The 17,283-nt window shown below is 44.5% G+C and overlaps 1 protein-coding gene across 1 annotated transcript in view; it reads left to right on the top strand.

Annotated features, from left to right (window-relative positions):
- The first annotated feature begins 302 nt into the window (after positions 1 to 302).
- The window catches only part of JMJD1C (jumonji domain containing 1C), a 146,193-nt gene continuing 129,212 nt past the window's right edge, over positions 303 to 17,283 (top strand). The window contains exon 1 of the mRNA XM_042862674.1: positions 303 to 388. The gene's annotated coding sequence lies outside the window, so the exon portion shown is untranslated. The remainder of the gene's footprint in view (positions 389 to 17,283) is intronic.

Genomic DNA, 17,283 nt, shown 5'->3' with positions numbered 1-17,283 from the left:
GGGGCCGCAGCGCGGCGGTGAGCGAGCGCGGGAGGGAGGGAGCGCGCGCCCCCGGCCCTCCCCCGCCCCGCGGTGTTTGCGTCGCGCTGCAGCGGCGGAGCGGCCCCCGGCGCGGCCCGGCCGAGGGGCGCGGACCCACCGCGCCGAGGGAAGAGCCCCGCGCTGCCCCCGCCGCGCGCCATGGGCGGCCCGTAGGGCGGCGGAGCGGGCTCGGCGGCGGCGGCGCTGCGCGGCGGCCATGGCGGTGGCGGTGGAGACGCGGCCGGAGCTGGTGGGAAAGCGGTTCCTGTGCGTCGGCGGCGGCGAGGAGCCGGTGGAGAGCGGGCGCTGGCGGGCCGGGGTGATCCGCGCCGTCTCGCAACGGGACTCGCACAGCCCCGACCTGGCGGTAAGCGGGGCCGCGGGGCCGAGGCGGGGGGCAGCGGCGGGGCCGGGCCGGGCCGGGCCCGGCGTGACACAGCCCCGCGGCGGGAGGGCGGGCGGCGCCGGACCCCGCGGGGCGCTGGGGGGCCGAGGCTGGGAGCGCGGAGCTCAGCGCAGGGCTCGGCCCGGCCGGGGGGACACGGCGGCGAGGAGGGCCGCGGGAATGTCATTGTTTCCGCTCCTTTTATGTCCGCTGTCATTGCGCGCTCCGAGGCGCGGGTGCGGGCGCGGGGGGCCGGGCCGCGGCGGGAGGCACGGCCGCCTTTCCCGGGGGTGGCCGCGGAAAGCGCGGTCGGTGAGGCGGAGCCGTGCCCTGCTGTGCCCTGCCGTGCCGAGCGGGCTGCGGCGCGCGGGGCCGTCTCGTTCCCCGCTTTTGTGTCGCTCGGCGCTCCTGGAAGCGCGGTGGCACGCAGCGCGGCGATGTGCGGACGGGATCGGGGCGCTGCGTGTGCTGGGGGTGGCGAGAGGCGCGGCGCTGCCATTGGCGCGCGACTGTCGGGCGAACGGCCCCGGGGCTTCCGCGCCGCCGCAGCTCCGTGTGTCCGGCCGCTCGCCGCGCTCCTTGGAGCTCCGGCTCCCACACTGCCCGGGCTTTGGGCTTTGTTCGGAACGTAGAATGCGTGCGACACCTGAAACGCCGCTGCTTTTCTGGTCTGTACTGTGCGTTGTTTGTTGTTTCATCAGATACAACTCGCGTAGAGGTGCCGTAAGGAGGGCTGAAGCGAGGGGCGCTCAACCAGCATCGGGACCGTGGCTCCGGCTCAGCAGGTCCCACACGCTGTCCGCTATATGAGTGCACTCGTGTTTGCTCTTGCAAACTTTGGTGGCCCGGTGTTCTCCGGTGCTCTCCCCTTACGGGCTGGTACCGGACTTGTGGAGCATGGCAGGGCTCGGCGCGTGGCTATCTGGTTGCCTGTTTCCTGTCCCCAAGGCAGGAGCAGGTTTAAATCACAAAGGGTGGAGGAACCTGCAATGAGGCTTCTGTTAACAACAGGTAGTTTATTGGGTCAGGCTGTCCCACGTAAGTAATTAATCTCTCACTGGTTGATATTTGTTAATATGAACAGCCTCTTCCCCTGCTCCCCTGTGAAGAACAGTGGTATTTTTCTGTCAGGCCTGGTTCTATGTGTACTGTCTGTGAGCGCTGCTCTGATTCATCCATGGCTTCTGTTTTCAAGTGGCTATCCCTCTGAGCAGCTCCAGACCCTTCTGCTGCTCATCACTGGAGTGAAGTGGTAATTCCTGCCAGCAGTTTCACTGCACCCCAGCGGCTTTTTATCAGTGTGCTGGTAGGCTCCTGGTCCCTCTGAGCTGGATGGCCTTGATGGAATTGCACAGTGCCCGTCTCCACAAGGAGGGCATTTCTAAGGTGGTTCCAAAGGATCTGGTACTGAATTACCTCTTTGTTCTGGCTTCATGAGTACTGCCTCTTGGTTAGTGCTGTGCAGAGACGGAGAGGTGATGGGGAATGAGGTGGGTGGTGTGTAAAGATGGAGTTGGGGTCGAGAGGAAGAGCTGAGAGCTAACAAAAGCACAGGTTGAAGTGTCAGTATTTGGAAATGGGCATATATGGACTAACAGTTCTGCAAATGTGAAGAATCTTAGGGATGTGTGGGGAAGCCTGGAGGCAAGTGAGGTACTTAATGGTAAATGGCCACTGGGCTTCATAGAAGCACATCTGTTGGAAACCAGGTTTTGTTGGTTGTGGAGGAACAGCTCGTTAGATTTGGAGCTCCAGATCTGAATGTTGGACCACCCACTTTGCTGGGCAGCAGGCTTATGGAGAGTTCAGTTGTGATATACTAAGTTTCAGGGATGCATTTTGATAAGTAAGTACTGAAATATTTTCATAGTTGAAATTACTGTATGGGTAGGAAGATGAAGAGAAGTCAGTTACGTGTTTTCGTCTTCCTAAGATGTCTTTCCTATTCCCTGAAAGTATGTTAAATAGTTGTTCCCTTGCAGTGTAGCTAATATGTGATCTTTGGCTAAAGAAAAAAAAAAAAGACATTTTACAAAGACAGAAAAATGCTAGAGTATCTCCTGTAGTTTTATGGAAATGCTGCCTTTATCAGTTTATCCATTGGGCAATCCTATGGGGAATGTGTTATGCACTGCCAGTGAGTACTGTTGGTTCTCCTGGAGATGAGTGCTCTTGCTCCTAACTGCTGGAATCCTCCTTGCCTGGGTTCTTGCCTCTTTTTTTAGTCATCCTGTGATGTTTGCAGATCTTTAAAAAAAAAAACCAAAACTTGCTGCGCAGGTGCAATATGCATAATGTGGGAGTTTTCTTGATGATTTTCATGGTCTGAATCACATTGTGATAGCTAGACCTCTTGATCTTCCATTCTTGAACATTCCTGGTGCATGAAGAGTATTTATTTAAAAACAAACATACAAAAAGCCACACGCAAATAAAGGTTTCTTTAAATGCACATCTCTGTATGTGTATATATACATTTCGGTAGCTACTGACAGAATTCGTAGCGCTTTTCTGCTTAAGTAACAGTGAGTGTTATTGGAGGTAGCCAGGAATTGTATTTCTTCTTACTACTAACTGCCTGGAAAAGTCTGTGTGCTGCTCTGATGGCAGCGATAAGCCAGAGAAGAGAAAGAGCCGGCCAGCAGGAAGGAGGAGGGGCGGTGCCATACGATCCCCTGCTCTCTGCTGTCCTGTAGGAGTTGCTTTCTGGGGCACAGGTTGGGAAAGGCCTGTTGAGTGGCTTCTGCCAAGATTTGATGTGGTCATGGCAGAGAAAATTTCCAGTATTGCACTTAAAAAATGTTAGTTTAGTGGAGTATGTGTGTATATATACTTCCATTTTAAATCAGTTGAATTATTTTACTTATTGGAGCTACTTCAGAGATCTGTGACCATTCATGGTTTGGAGCTGTATATTGAGTATACTCACATATCCTGCTGTCTGCTCTCTATTATGAGAGAATGGAGGTAGGCTTTTAAATATATAATATGCAGTCCTTTATATAAAAATACAACGTTGTGATTTGTAATCCCATATGCTTTTATTACTGTTCTGCTGCCATGATGTCTATGCGTTGGAAGACAAAAATCGAGTACTTCAGGAGTCCTCACTATCTTCTGACAGAGGTGCCCTGTGACAGGGTTAGGTGTATTGCACGTACATCCTTTGTGAAACTAACATTTAGGGATTGGAGCAGATGCCTCCTTTTTGTTTACAGTGCAGCTTATATGCGACAGTGGGGGAAATGCATGAATAATTTTGATAAACCATACTTTTGTAATATCTCAGTTTGTAATTTGCTAATTAGGGATTGTTAATTCAGTCTGTCTACTGAAGCCTCCTGAAGGAAATAAAGGCAGACCATGCCTTTACCTGAATTTACCTCACAAGTAAGCCAGGGCAACTCACAGCTGAAATTTGATGATTGCAGTATGGCCTTGTCACACAGTCACAGAACTGCTGCTCTTCTGTGTGTTACGCTTTTCTGCCTTTCATTGATTTTAGTGCCATGTTTTGTGTGTTCCCTGTTTTCCTTTCACTAAGCTACTATTTAAGGAGAAACTGAATGTATTATTATTTTTTTAATGTGTTTGAGCTATTCCATTTAAACATGAAATATTTTTATTGTTCCCTGTTTTAGAATTATGTGCTTAGCAGCTTTTACTTGTTAACCTTGTAATATACTGAATGATGCAGAAACATCTTCAAAAATATTCTACAGGGTAAATAAAGAAATATGCTTTAATGTAGTTGTGCATAGCTTGGTGGTGGTTAGGGGGATTTAAAAATACTGCATGTTTCTCTGCTAGCATCTGGGGTAAAGATGAAGAGCAAGTTGTTGGTGAGAAGCCTGTCACGTTATTTACTCCAGCTCTGGGAGACGATGCTAAAAAACATGCCAGGGTTTATCACATCATTGCTGCCTCTGGATCCAGACAAGGGATATTGTTGCAGGATGTGTGTTGCGTGAGTTCTGAATTTGGTTTGGAATGAGAGGGAGGGGGGAAGCAGCAGGGATTTAGATGATTTTCAATTGTTTCTACTGTTCTGGGTAAGTCCTGAAGCCAAGCAGAGCCTTGTACATTATGGTGCATATCGGCTCGGCAATCTTTTCTTGGCTCAGCAGTAAAGAAAACTTCCTATTTCCTCTCTGTGTTTCCAATAAGATTGAGTTTGTCATCCTGTGTCTGTGAATGTCACCTCATCTGTCTCCCAGAGTCAGTGCAGTTGGTATCCAGTTTCCTAGTAACCTCACAAAAAGATCAAATGTGGGAGCACTCCTGTGAAGCCAGCTGCGGGGCTCAGGCTTTGTGCTGTCTGTGCCTCTCCTGCTCTTTGCTTTTGTACTCATCGGCTTTGGAATGTGGAAACCAACAGATAAATAAAGCAGTGCTGATGGATTTTGAGGGTTTCTTTGAATATCAAGACTGCAAACAGAATTTAGGTGCCCTAATCTAGGGAACAGGTTAATTAATTGGTTTGATTATTAATTTAGTTTCTCAGTAATGAGGTGATGGATGAGATACTGGAAAAGGAAAGTTTGTTCCTGTACTCTAATCTTTCAGGAGGCATTCAGAGAGACGCTCTGGGTATTTTGTTCATCCAGAAAGCAGTCATCTTACAAATAATGTATTATTCCTCATTCACATTACAGATTTTTTTAATTCCAGAACTTCACAGGAGCCTTTGGATGTCTGTTAGAAGGGCTGGTGCACAGCCATCTTCGGGCTTTTACAAATGAGTAGTCACTTTGTAAGGAGCCATTCGTTCTGTGCAGATGCCAAGATCTTAAAACCTGCTAGAGAGCTGCAGGACTTTGATGGCAAATTAAGTGATGGCAAAGTGGTATTTCTAAAATTTGTGCAAAAGTAAGCTCAGCTGCTTTGCAGTCCTGCTGTTGCTGAGCTGCAGAGATGCTTACTTCCCCCAGTGGTCCTGAATCTCTGCTAGGATCAGAATTGAGCTTCCATTTCAGTAGGGCTTCTGCTGCTTCTGGAAGAAGGTCATTGTTGATCGCCTAATAACTTTGCCTGAAGTTGATAGCAAGAAGGCTGTCTTGGAAGAGACATACTGCCATAATGTGATTTATTTTTTTTGGCCCATTTTCATGCTATGAGCACTGATTGCTGCTACTGCAGTGATTTCCATCCTAGCTTTCCACGATAGGAGCTAAGTCATGTTCTGCATGGATATGTGTGATCCATCTGATCCTTCTGGAGATTACTGTGTTCATGACTGAACTGAAGCCAGCTTGCTTCATTGTTTTGACTTATTCAGAAAGTTGCTCTCCTTAATTGATGTGTTGTTTCATACACCACTTATTTTCACTTCAAGTGGTGGAGTAAGAGCTCAGGAATGAGAAGAACCTCAGAGACCTTGCTATGTTTTGCTTTATGGCCTTATTTGGAATATACATGTGTCTGTGTGTGTGTGTGTGTGTGTATATATATGTATTTGTTACTACTTTTCAGAATTAAGTGGAATGGAGGAACCTGACTACTTATTTGGGAGCTGCCTGGGTGCATATAGAAACTGATGTTGGTCTGTATGGTGCTTCCTGGACACAAGAGCTGCAGGATAAACATTAAGGCCTCTAGCTCTACTCAACCATAGCAACATTTTTAGGCATTTTGGAGACTGTGGTTCCACAGACATTTCTCTTGGTGGCACTGCTGGCTTAATTTTTAACCCTGAACACTTTCCTGGTCGGTTCACCATATGGCATGCCAGGCGGTGTTGCTGAGGCTGAGGAGGTGGTATGGGATCACCTGGAGGCTGAGGGCAGGAGCAGCTGAAGCTGGCTGCGTTTCCAAGAGAAGTGTTGTTGGACCCATGGCTTAGTGAGGTGGTTGAAAGCTAGCTTAAATTACCTTTGTGAGCATTGCAGTAGCTACTAGATGCCCTAACCTTCTCAGCTCTCATGCAGGGGTTTTGTGCTGCAGATAGATGGATTATATTGATTCATATTGAACGGTCAATTATTTTGCTTGAATAAGGAAATGTATGTTCAAGATAGCCTGTCACATCATCAGCCACTGTCTGTTGGTGCTACACTTATTTGCATAGGCAAGTTCTGGAAAAAGATACATGAAGGGAAACATAAGCCTATCCATATGTTATAATGCTCACACCTCTGCCTCAAGTACAATGCTGCATATAACGTTTGTGCATGAATGTGATCTGTGTGCACGTTCTGACCAGCAGTGTATTTGCTGTAGATGTTGTGATGACTGCTGCTAGGCTTTGCTGCCAGTGATATTGCTGTGTGTGACAGCTCGTGTAGGCAGTGCTGGCCTAGGAGTTCAGTTGGCTCACCAGGTTTCTCTTTCTTGCTAACTGAGCCAGGCTGTTTAATACAATGATCCTTTAAAATCTGGAGTTGCTCTGCGATAGAGAGACGGCTTGCTGAGTCGTTGCCAGGTGGCCCAAGACAAATCTCCTTAGTCCTGCATGTCTGGTGAGGAAGGAAGAGAAAGCTGTATGTTGGAGGAACATTGGCAAGAGGGGGTTTACTTTGAAGCAGTCCTTCAGCATATTTCCTTCCTTCTTGTTGTTCTTGGCTTCTCCTCTTTCCTGAAATACAGAATTTACTAAACTTCACAAATAAAGAAAACAATCCCAGTGCTGATATCAAACAGACAAATGAATCAGCACAATCTTAGGAAATGCATAATGCTGAACTGCTCAGTTCCTCTAGAAAGTCCTGTGGAGTTCTTTGCCTGGAGTTTGTCATCAATCTAATTCTTTCTGAAGCAGAACTGGAAGGTTTTCATTCTGCAGCCTTGGTCAGCCTTGGCAGCTTAATCTTCAGAGGCAGGAGGGAGTGGATGCTTGGGTTGCGTGGTTCATGGGGAAGAATGACTGCTGGGCTTTGGGCTCACAATGATCTGCAGAGAATTAGAAGCTAATGGGGGTTGTGCTACCAATATTTCAATCAAATACAGAAGCTGATGTGTTGGAAGACTGAATTAGAACCACATCACATGATCCTTTAGGCTGCCACCGTGACACCTAGCTCTCCCGTCTCTACAGTTCTGCTACATCCTGGTTCCAGTTGCAGTGATGGGAAGCTTCATCCAGCAGGGTCTTTGGGTTTTATAGCCCTTGCTGGATTTTTCCTAAATGAGCTTGTAGGAATCTGTTTTTCAATCTCAGTGGCATCCTGTGGCAGAGATGGCTCAGGCTTTAACTGCGCTTTGTTTGCGATATCGCTTGCTGCTGTTTCAGACGTGTTCTGATTCCTGTGTTGGGTGTACAAGTGAAGTCATCCCTTATTTGCCTTTTGCACACCACAGATGATTCTATTAGCTCTGCTCTACCCTTCCATGCTCCCTTCCTGGCGTGTGTCAGCGTGGCAACTTTCCTTTACTATTTCTTAACCCAGGAAACTTGGAGATACCCATTCAGTGCGTCAGTCCCAACCAGCCCTCAGTGCCTGCCCAAACCAGATTATTCTGAAGTGCAGAGTTTGTTTGCATATCTTAAATGGCTGTCTGCAGTGAGACGTGCAACTGGGTGTTATTTCCTTCCTGCAGGTTCTTTGGATAGATTTAATTTCATACTGTCAAGTTGAATTTAAATGTTTTCAGGAAATAAAGTAACATTTAAAATGAGTTTTAAGTCGTAAACATTTTCTCCTGTGTAGTATATTGATGATTTTTATTTCAGTTAAGGCAACCAAGCTGTTGCAGGTTCATTTGTGTTGGTCAAACCTAGATGATGGTGATCTGTTTAATAACAGTGAAGCAGTGAGTAAAGATTAAAAAATGTGAGGGGAAGGATAATGAAATATTTATGGTTTGCTGACTGTTAATCTGGGTGGTCTGTCCTAAATATATCTGATCCTCTCGTATACTGTCGTATTTTAACGTTGGTATATGGGTCAGAATGTGGCATGAATTTAGACAGTGTCACGACCATTTCTCAATCTGGTGGTTAACTTTTCTGTGTAATGGGTTACTTACAACTTCTGTGTGATTTATTTGAAAAGATAATCAATTGTGGCTAATTGAAAGAAATTTCAGTATCTTTGCGTGAATGGAATATGGTTAAAGTGATTTGCTGCTTCGTACTGTGTTTTTCTTTCAGATACTGGTAGCCTATATTAATTTCTTCCTTTGTTTCCTGTGCGTTTTGACAAAATTTGCTTCTAGTGACAGTCAGGCCCCAAATGAGATGGATTACAACTTGAAAAATATGGTTCTATGTTGAATTACTCATTGGGTCACTTATTTTCTAACTCCATCAGATGTTTTTATGGTTTTTTTTTTTTGAAGCTGAATTTAGTCCTTTCATAAAACATGGTGCAGGTTCTAGTATTCTAACATGGATAGACTTGCCTTTCACTTGACAGTTGAAAAAATTGCTTACTGACACTTCCTCATTCTTTTGAGCTCTGAAATAATGCCTAGTCCCAGTGAAACAGGTGTGTGTCTGTATACATTTTGCCATGTTTTTTTCTTTGTCAAGACTCTTTTGTCATCGAAGGGCTTTTCTGTTATCAAAGTTGTTTTTTAAATGTTTTCTCCTTCTGGTACATTTGAGTGAGGCCCACACCTCGATAACAAGGCAGCACAGCTCACCAACTGGTTTCAGATGTGGTACATGGAATAGAAGTTGAGCCCACATGTTACTTTTCTGATAAAATAATGAGCACTAAAAAGCTAAGTGCAGCAGTTTGTATCTGAACGTAATGGAGTTCTGCAGCTGCTGCTGTTGATTTGGATGTAGTTGATATCTCTAGGGAGTTCTTGGGTCAGTTGGCTGGGGAAAAGGACAGCACTCCATAGCTTTTTTGAAGTTGTGCTTCACATTATAGCAGTCTGACTGGTTCCAGGTGCCTCGTACTTGTGAGGTCAGGAATGTTCACTGATATATTTGCAAAAGTTTGCTATTTGAATGGAAATAAGTATGAGTTGTATCTCAGTGTTTTTCCTTTTGTTCTTACAGAAGAGGTGTGCCTTGGAGAGGAGCTCAGCATGCCTGCTCTTAAGAAGTGTACCTTCAGCTGAGCAGAGTGCAATGCAGAAGGGTGCAGAATGGCCAGTAGGGGTTTAAAGACTGAGTTGGGCAGCATTTGGAGAGATGGGGAAGAAAGAATTGGAATTGTTAGTATTTTTGCTGAGAACCTTTTGTAAGAGACATTGACTACTCCTGCAGTAGGTGTGGACTACCTGCAGGCAGTGGGGAAGCAGCTCTGTGTGTGTCTGTGCGCATGCAGCCCACTCAGAGTTTGTGCTTCTTGCTGACTGCCCTTGCAGGTGATTTTTAACTAAAGCTGCAATTGAATTGTGTTAGTTATGAGAGCTCCAACAGGCAGGTAGCCTTGATGAGGATTAGTTTATCAGATGTCTGGTAAAGTGCAAACTGACTGCAGCTCGATCCACCCTCCGGCTATTCAGAATCTCAAGAGGGTGAGCTTATTGTCTGAACCCATAGACCAACAGAATTAACCTTTTCTTTCAGGTTTCTTTTTTTTTCTCAATGAGCTTGGAAGAGAATGATGTCTAACTTGAATATGCAAGCGTGGTACTGAAAGCTACTTTTAATTAATACCAAGTGCTTTCTTCACCACATTGCTGCCAGCATCACCCACAGCCCATAACTTTCTTTTGTAGCCTGCCAGCAGAGCTGTGAGCAGTGCAGTTTTTGGAGCCTTAGGCAGCAGCAGCCTCCTCACCACTGGCACAGGACATAACTGCACGTGGTCACATCTGAGTATCTTGCTACAGAACTTAACAATTGCTGCTGTAATTCTTGTGCAATAGAGCATGCAGGACTTCAGCTGTGCTGTGTTTTGCTGGTATTGTTGGTTGGGAAAAGAGAGCTAGGGTTGTGGGTTCTGTGGTTATGGCATTGTAGTGGTGAAGGCTCTTGTGCACACTGAGGATAGACTAAGGGCAGTGCGTGCTGTTAAGTTGTGCTTGGAAACATTTTTCTTGTTTCTCCATTGGTTATTTCTGCATAGAAGCACAGAATGGCTTGAGTTGGGAAGGATCATCAAGTTCCAATTCCTTTGCCTGTACAGAACTTTAAACTTTTTCCCAACCTGTCATTAATGTTCTTTAAAATGGATAATACTTGTTCAGACATTATAGTGAGAGATTTTACTACCAGTCTGGAGGAGAATGAAATCCCACTTGAGTGGAGTCACGCCAAGTGACTTAACAGTGTGAAGGGTGGGTAGCCACCGGGACTGGCTTCAACTCTGTGTCTGTAGCTTACAGCATGTGTGCACTGTGGGAGATAGATTCCTGAGGAAAAAGCCATACAGCAGAAAGTGTTCTAAATGTTACCAAAAAAAAGAAAGACAAAGAAATCTTCAGACCTTCCAGTAGAGTGGTTAATAGAATTGCACTTCCAACTTGAAGGCATTGTGAAGGTGCTTCAAAATGCATGCTATAAAATTACATCTGTGTACACCTTGCTGTGTTCTGTGCTTTTTCTTACCTTCTAATGTTAGTAATAGCAAACCTCCAAGATAGTTAGCTTAAGAATGTTGGCAATAGCAAGTGTTATGCAGGGAAGGTTATGTCTTACTGTCATGTGAGCATAAATGTGAGAAGATTAGGCTGATTTCCTTGTGGATGTGTGAGTCAAAATTATTGATGTTGCTTTTGATTTTTTTATCATCCAAACAAAACACTCCGTCTGATGTTGTCTTGGGCCTGTTCAGCATTTTCTGTTCTCTCTATACCCCACTGATGAGCAATATTGTAATTCCTCTGTGGCTCGGATCTCTTTACTGCGTCTTTTTACGGTCAAAACGTTTCAGGTTTCTCAGGCACATCCTCACAGTGGAAGGCCCGCAGGAAACGTCCCTTCTCTCAGGCAGTAAGGTATTATTTACAACTAGCTACTTCCATTTTTAATGTGAAGCGTAAAGCTACTGAAGCCGTTGGTCGTTTGTCTTAACAAAGACGAGAAGGGTACTGCTGTTAGCACTAGATGATTGCGCTGATCTGCTGGCTCTTAGGCTCTGTAGGTAATAAATAGAGCAAAGATTTAGTGGAGGGCTGTGATTTTTGTTTTCAGTGATCTGAAAGATTGGGGATGGTTAACTTAAATGGCTTTGTGTGTGTGTGATTTTGTTTGTCTGAAGGTAAGACTGAGATGTAAACAGGCTGTGAATCACATGATAAACCTCTGCCAAGTCACTGTGCTGGAACTGCTGAGATTACCATTTCTGTGTATTTCTGGGTCCATGCAACTGTTTGCTTTGCAGGACTCTTTGACCAAGACCACGCTGTGGTAGGTGCTGTGTAAACACAGAACTAAAATCATCTGAGCTGGGGAGTTTACAATCCACGAGGAGAGGGAGCTGGAATGAGGACATCACAGTGTGTTGTTTGTGTGCTGCTGCTGAGCCTTTGGGAAACCTTGTGACAGAGGAGATGTGAAAGAGGTTTTTGAAAGTAACTCGAGGACTGTTTCTTGGTTATGTTTGTCAAACATAAAGGACAGCCAGGAAATAAACTCTAAGGTGTTTCTTTTTTTGAAGCAGCCAGTGACAGAGATTTTGATCCAAGGTGGATCAGAAGCAGGACTTGGCACTGTGCAGTTGAGTCTCTGAAAGTTACGTTGATAGAGAAAGAAGGCAAAATGATGAACGTAAGACCAATTGCTATCACTGCAATAGGGTATGTAATACAGAATGACCTGTGTAGCAGCATTTGTGAATGGGTGTGTGTTGAGCTGGATTCTCTGAAGTCTAAAGGGAAAAAATGGTGTAATAAGCAAGGTATGAACCTAGGTAAGGCTGAAATACAGGTCTGAGTGTAAGGACCATGGAAGACTTGATAGAAACAATGCTGAAACGAAAACTGAAAGCTCTGTTTTAGCCACACGTTGCTTGAGAGTGCAAACTACGCAAGTTAGTATCAGTGAGTGAGTTTAATTGGTTTCTGTGACCCTAGCCATAGGGTTGTGCTAAGTAGTCTTATTCAGCTCCTACTTTAAGATCGATCTAGATTTCTTTTTTCCTGCAGAGGGAAAGTATTGTCTCCACCATGCATCTTCTGTTTCTGTGCTATGAATCTGGGAAGTTGTTTTTCAAATGAATTGCACTGGCGATTTTCAGCTCTGTGTGCAGACCATTTGTGGTTTAGGAAATTGAGTGGTAAGTGGGACCAAGTACTTTCATAGTATTTTTAGTAGAAATTTGAATGATTACTAATCTCAGAAAGCTTGAATGCTCACAATGACTGTAAGCTGGCAGTCACTGGTGTTTTGATGGCAAGGATTGGTGGCCACTTGAGTTATCACTAGGCTTAGTTATATACTAGTTGGGTTGTATGTTGTGTTTTATGTTACAGATGTGGCTAATGACCTCTTGATTTTCATTTTGTTGTAGCAGTTTAAACAATTGGGAGTGGCACTAGAGTTGAGTAATGGTCAAAGGAGCGTAGATTGCCTAAGCACATAATAATAGTTGAGTTCCTTTTGCTGTGAGGAGCTGACTAATTTGTCAAGATGTCAAATTGGTCACAAGCCAAGCTCATCACTTCTGTGGTTGCATCAAGAAAGACAGAAGAAATGCTCCATATGTTCTGATTGGTATTCGTTCAGTTTTGCCTAACAAAATTTTAGGTGTTAAGTAGGGTTTGTGACACCTTCCTGTTTTAACATCTCCAACCTGCTGATGAAATCTGGACCACCCTATCATATATCCTCGTGATTTACTTCTTACTTCTTCCACAGGAGGACAACCTTACAGAGTTGCCAGGGGAGTTAAAACCACCAGTGTGCTTGTAATGCTCTGAGGCTTTATGCCTCTTGAATTAAGAGCGAGGGATTATCCTCATTTGGTAGATTTGGAGCTTCTATGAATATTTTATATTGACCAAGTTGTTGGAACGCTTAGCTGTGTGAACATATTGGTTTAGTTTAACGGGGAAAGAGGAGGTGGAGGTGTCTGGGGAAAATAGGCAGGAGCAGAAAGAATTTTGTCTTGGCAGAGAATGCGAGTGCTGTTAAGCTGTCCTCCCTTGTTTTTTTTTCCTTTGCTTTATTTTTTTTTTCCCTTTGGCTTCTTTGTTTTTAAGCCTACAGGACTGGTGTTGTTGAGAAGAACCAAAGCTGTGGGTATGTGAAAGAAAAGTATTTTTTTCCATTTTCTACTCCTACTCACAAGAGTGGGCTGTAATAATTTAAGGATCCAGACTGAGATGTAGGAGTCCTGGAAATGGGTGTGCCTGAAAAACCAAGATAGCCTTAGGTATCATTGTGAGATGGTAAAGTAGATATCCTCTAGACTTATTTCATCTCTTCCGAAGTAGGAAAACAGTTTGTTCACAGGTTCCAAAAAAGATTATCTGAACTATCAAATGTGGTAAATAGGGCAGTCCCACTTGATGAAGGACAGAAGTGCAGCGTGTCATAGGGTTCAGTCAAGGAGCATGACTAAAGGACTGCATGGGTGAGCAGTTCTGTAGCAGTGCCTGAGTCCTCAGAGGTGGGTGTGATCCATCAGTGGGACAGAAAGCCAACTGCAGCCTAACCCAAATTCTGTCTTCAGTTCATTGCTCAGAGAATCTATGAGATTTTTCTACCTTACTCTTCACTGGTGAGAGGAAATGTGCCGTTGTAGGGAAACACTTTTATGGGCTGAATTGAGTGTAGCTTTCCTTCCCTCTGTTTATGTTGTAGGCTGTCTGATAAAAGGACAGATGAGAAGTGAGATCTAAATTTGGAGAACTGTGAAGAAAAACAGTACTCCTTGAAAGACAGACATTATTTTCTAGTCTTACTAGAGTGCAGACAAGCCCCATTCAAAGGTAGAGAAACTATTAATAGGTGGTTTGGTATAGCTGAATGCTAAAAAGCTTGTCCAGTCTTTCCCCTCAAGTCCTTTGTATTTGAAAGGGAAGTAATAGAGCTGAGAGGGTGGGAAGAGGGAGTGAAAGAAGTGCTAAAGGAAGTTTATCTTCTGGGAAAAGTAGTGTAGTTTTATTTTTGGAACACAAAGAGTGAATGGAGGGGAGTGAAATAATTGGGGTTGTGGCACTTTATATTTACACAGATCGTGTTTTTTGGTATCCGATGCAGTTAGTCCCCTGCTCTCATTCTTGGAATACATTTTTGAGGTTTCCCCTGTGGATCAGGGCAAAGAGAGCAGAGATGATTATTTTCTGAGCGGTGTCCTGCTCTGGCAGCTGGATATTTCTGTCTTTATAAATGTCACCTTAATGAGCTCTATTACAGTGACTTATCTTCCACAAGGCATGGAGTGCCCTGGATGAGGGATGCTGCAATTCTGGATGCAGCAGGTGTGAGATCCCAGGATTTTGGTGTCTGTGTTGTGGAATGTGTTTACTGTGGTGGCATTGGATGTGTTGAAGAGTCATTGTCTGGTGCTAATGTATCTGCTAAGAGTTGGGATGGGAGCCAGCTTCCTATTTTGGACAAAAGAGCCTTCGAAAGCAGCACTAGCAACATCAACTGATTTGTGAGCTTCGTGCTGAGTAGTCATTTCTTTATTCACTGTATCAGTTCTGCTCTCAATTAAAGCAGTTGTGTTGACTGAAAATGTTGACAAACCAAGACACAGTACCTTGCAGATTTGAATCTTCAGGTGCTGCTTTTATTTTTATTTACAGATCAGTGGGTCCAATTTCTCTGTAATGTTTTCTTAGCTGGTCTTTGCCTACCTTCCTTCTAGGCCTGGTTTTGCTAATGTGACACTCTGGCCTAATAAATCTGTTGCCAGGTAGGAACCCGAAGCCTTTGGTCAGATAAACGAGCTGCTGTGCTGCAGATGGAAGGCAGCTGCAGGATCCATGTAACTGACACTTGCTGGTATAGTCTGCTCTGGTTTATTGGTGAAACTAGTATCTAGTTGTCAATGCAGCACACAGCACTGTGAAGGCCTGAACCATAATTAGTGTTCAGCACTGTTGGCAAAAAAAGTCAATTTAGATGATTATTAATAAGGATTTATTGAACATTTGAGACAGTGAAGTTTTTCTCTATGTTGTCTTACTGGGTTTTCAGAATATATTGAACACAAGCATATCTTCCACAAAAGGCATTCAGGCTTGATTTGAAGGAATCCATCTTCCTTTGTTAGTGATTAATCACTGGAGTTAAAATAGCTTTCTATTTCCTATTGAGAAGCACAACAGGATGAATTTCAAGCCCTGTGATCCCCTCTGACCATTCTGCTGTATGTTACCAACTCTCTGTCTAACCTTAATGTGAGTCTTGACTTTGAATGTGAGCTAAAACTTTCTGCATTACGGATGGAAAAACCCATGAGTTCTTAGAAAGCTCTAGGGCTGCCCAGAGGTGTGCTCTCGGTAACAAGGAAATATAACTGGACTTTAAAAAGAATAACCTTATGTTAAAGTGCGGATATTCTTAAAAGAACCCAAGTCTTGGTGGTTATTGCCAGTGCTTGGCTTGCTGCTCAGAGCCAAGTGTGCTTTGTGCTGCTGAGAACAGGTTTGCAGGCTGTTAGCAACTCAGTTCATCTGGCACTGTCTTCACACTGAAGCTCATACATTGGTAAAACATCTTGATGAAAATGGAGTGGACGTGTTTGCTATGAGATTTGCTGTTGAGCAGAGAGTCTCTGTAATTAATTACTTGAGGATATCAATTTATTAGCTCCTGACTAATGAAAAGCTGTCTCATGTAGCGTTAGCTTTTGTCATGCAAAGACACTTTGTAGAAGAAGCCTCTGATCCTGGCGATTCAGACAGGATTTTCGCTTGTATTCTCAACAGATGAGTTATTTGGATCACATAAATGTACCTTGCCTTCACAAACAGCAAAAAGAGATGAATCATATCCATTTTCTATGAAATGTACGTAAATAGACATAAAACTTGAGGTTGACTGACTAGGCAGACATTTAAATGCTAACAAGAAACAAAGCCTCTTCCTGGCTTTATGCAGAGGATATAGATTTTTTTTTTTTTTTTAAAGCTTAAGCGATTTATTGGCTCTCAGCATCAAGTCCTTCCATTTTGTCTTTTTCTATATTAATGTCTTATACTCTAAATAAATCACTTCTGGTGGAGTTCGGATGCATGGCCACACGTCTCCACTGGGTATGTCAGAATTCCGGGTGAACATGAGGATCAAAACTTCTGGCTTGATCCTACCAGGAGGAATTTGCAGGTGTGTTCCAGCAAACACTGGCTCGTATGCAGCAATCATAGCTTTAGTGGAAATCACCTCAGGTCCTGACGCAAACAGAGCATCTCAAGATGTTCGGTCACCCGCTGCTACCAGCCGCCATTGCAGAGCACTGCCTCTGTTCTCAGCCCAATTTCAGGCCTGCTGAGCACAGAGAGGAATAGGTATCCTCTGTCTGCTGCTAAGGCTAGATGCTGTAAATCACTGCTGTCTTCTGGTGTCTCTTGTCTGTGGCGGTGCGGCTGCTGGCTCCTGCTGCGTTCCAAGCATGGTGGGAATGGGAAGGCTGGGGGAAAAATGTTACCAGCATGCTTAACTCCAAGTGTAAGGGAAAAAATAATACCATCCCAAAAGCTTTGAGAGGCTGCCAGCTTCTGTTCTAGAAAAAGAAATGGAACACTGAGCTGTGCTGCTTTCTCATGCCTGAGAAAGTTCTCTTTTTTTCTTCCCAGTTTATTAACATTTAATATTTTTCCAGGGTTTTTACTTTTACTCCCAGAGGTAGTCGATTGCTACATTCAAATCCCATCATAAAATAAAAGAGGCAAGTTAACACTTAAAGCACATGCAGGGTTTTTCCTGATGTGGTTATGACTCCAGTTGTGTCATCTTCCTCGTTGCACTGCTGTTGCAGTAAGCAGACCTTCCTTCTGCTGCCTGCGGCTCTTGTACTGCTGTCCTGCGTGGGCTTGCTGCCCTTTCCTCATGTGGCTGTTGTTACTTCTATGGTCCTTAC

Source organism: Lagopus leucura, unplaced genomic scaffold (assembly GCF_019238085.1).
Source record: "Lagopus leucura isolate 7727_CA_CO unplaced genomic scaffold, USGS_WTPT01 Super-Scaffold_739, whole genome shotgun sequence".
NCBI lineage: Eukaryota > Metazoa > Chordata > Aves > Galliformes > Phasianidae > Lagopus > Lagopus leucura.
This window is presented reverse-complemented; position numbering and strand designations above follow the sequence as displayed.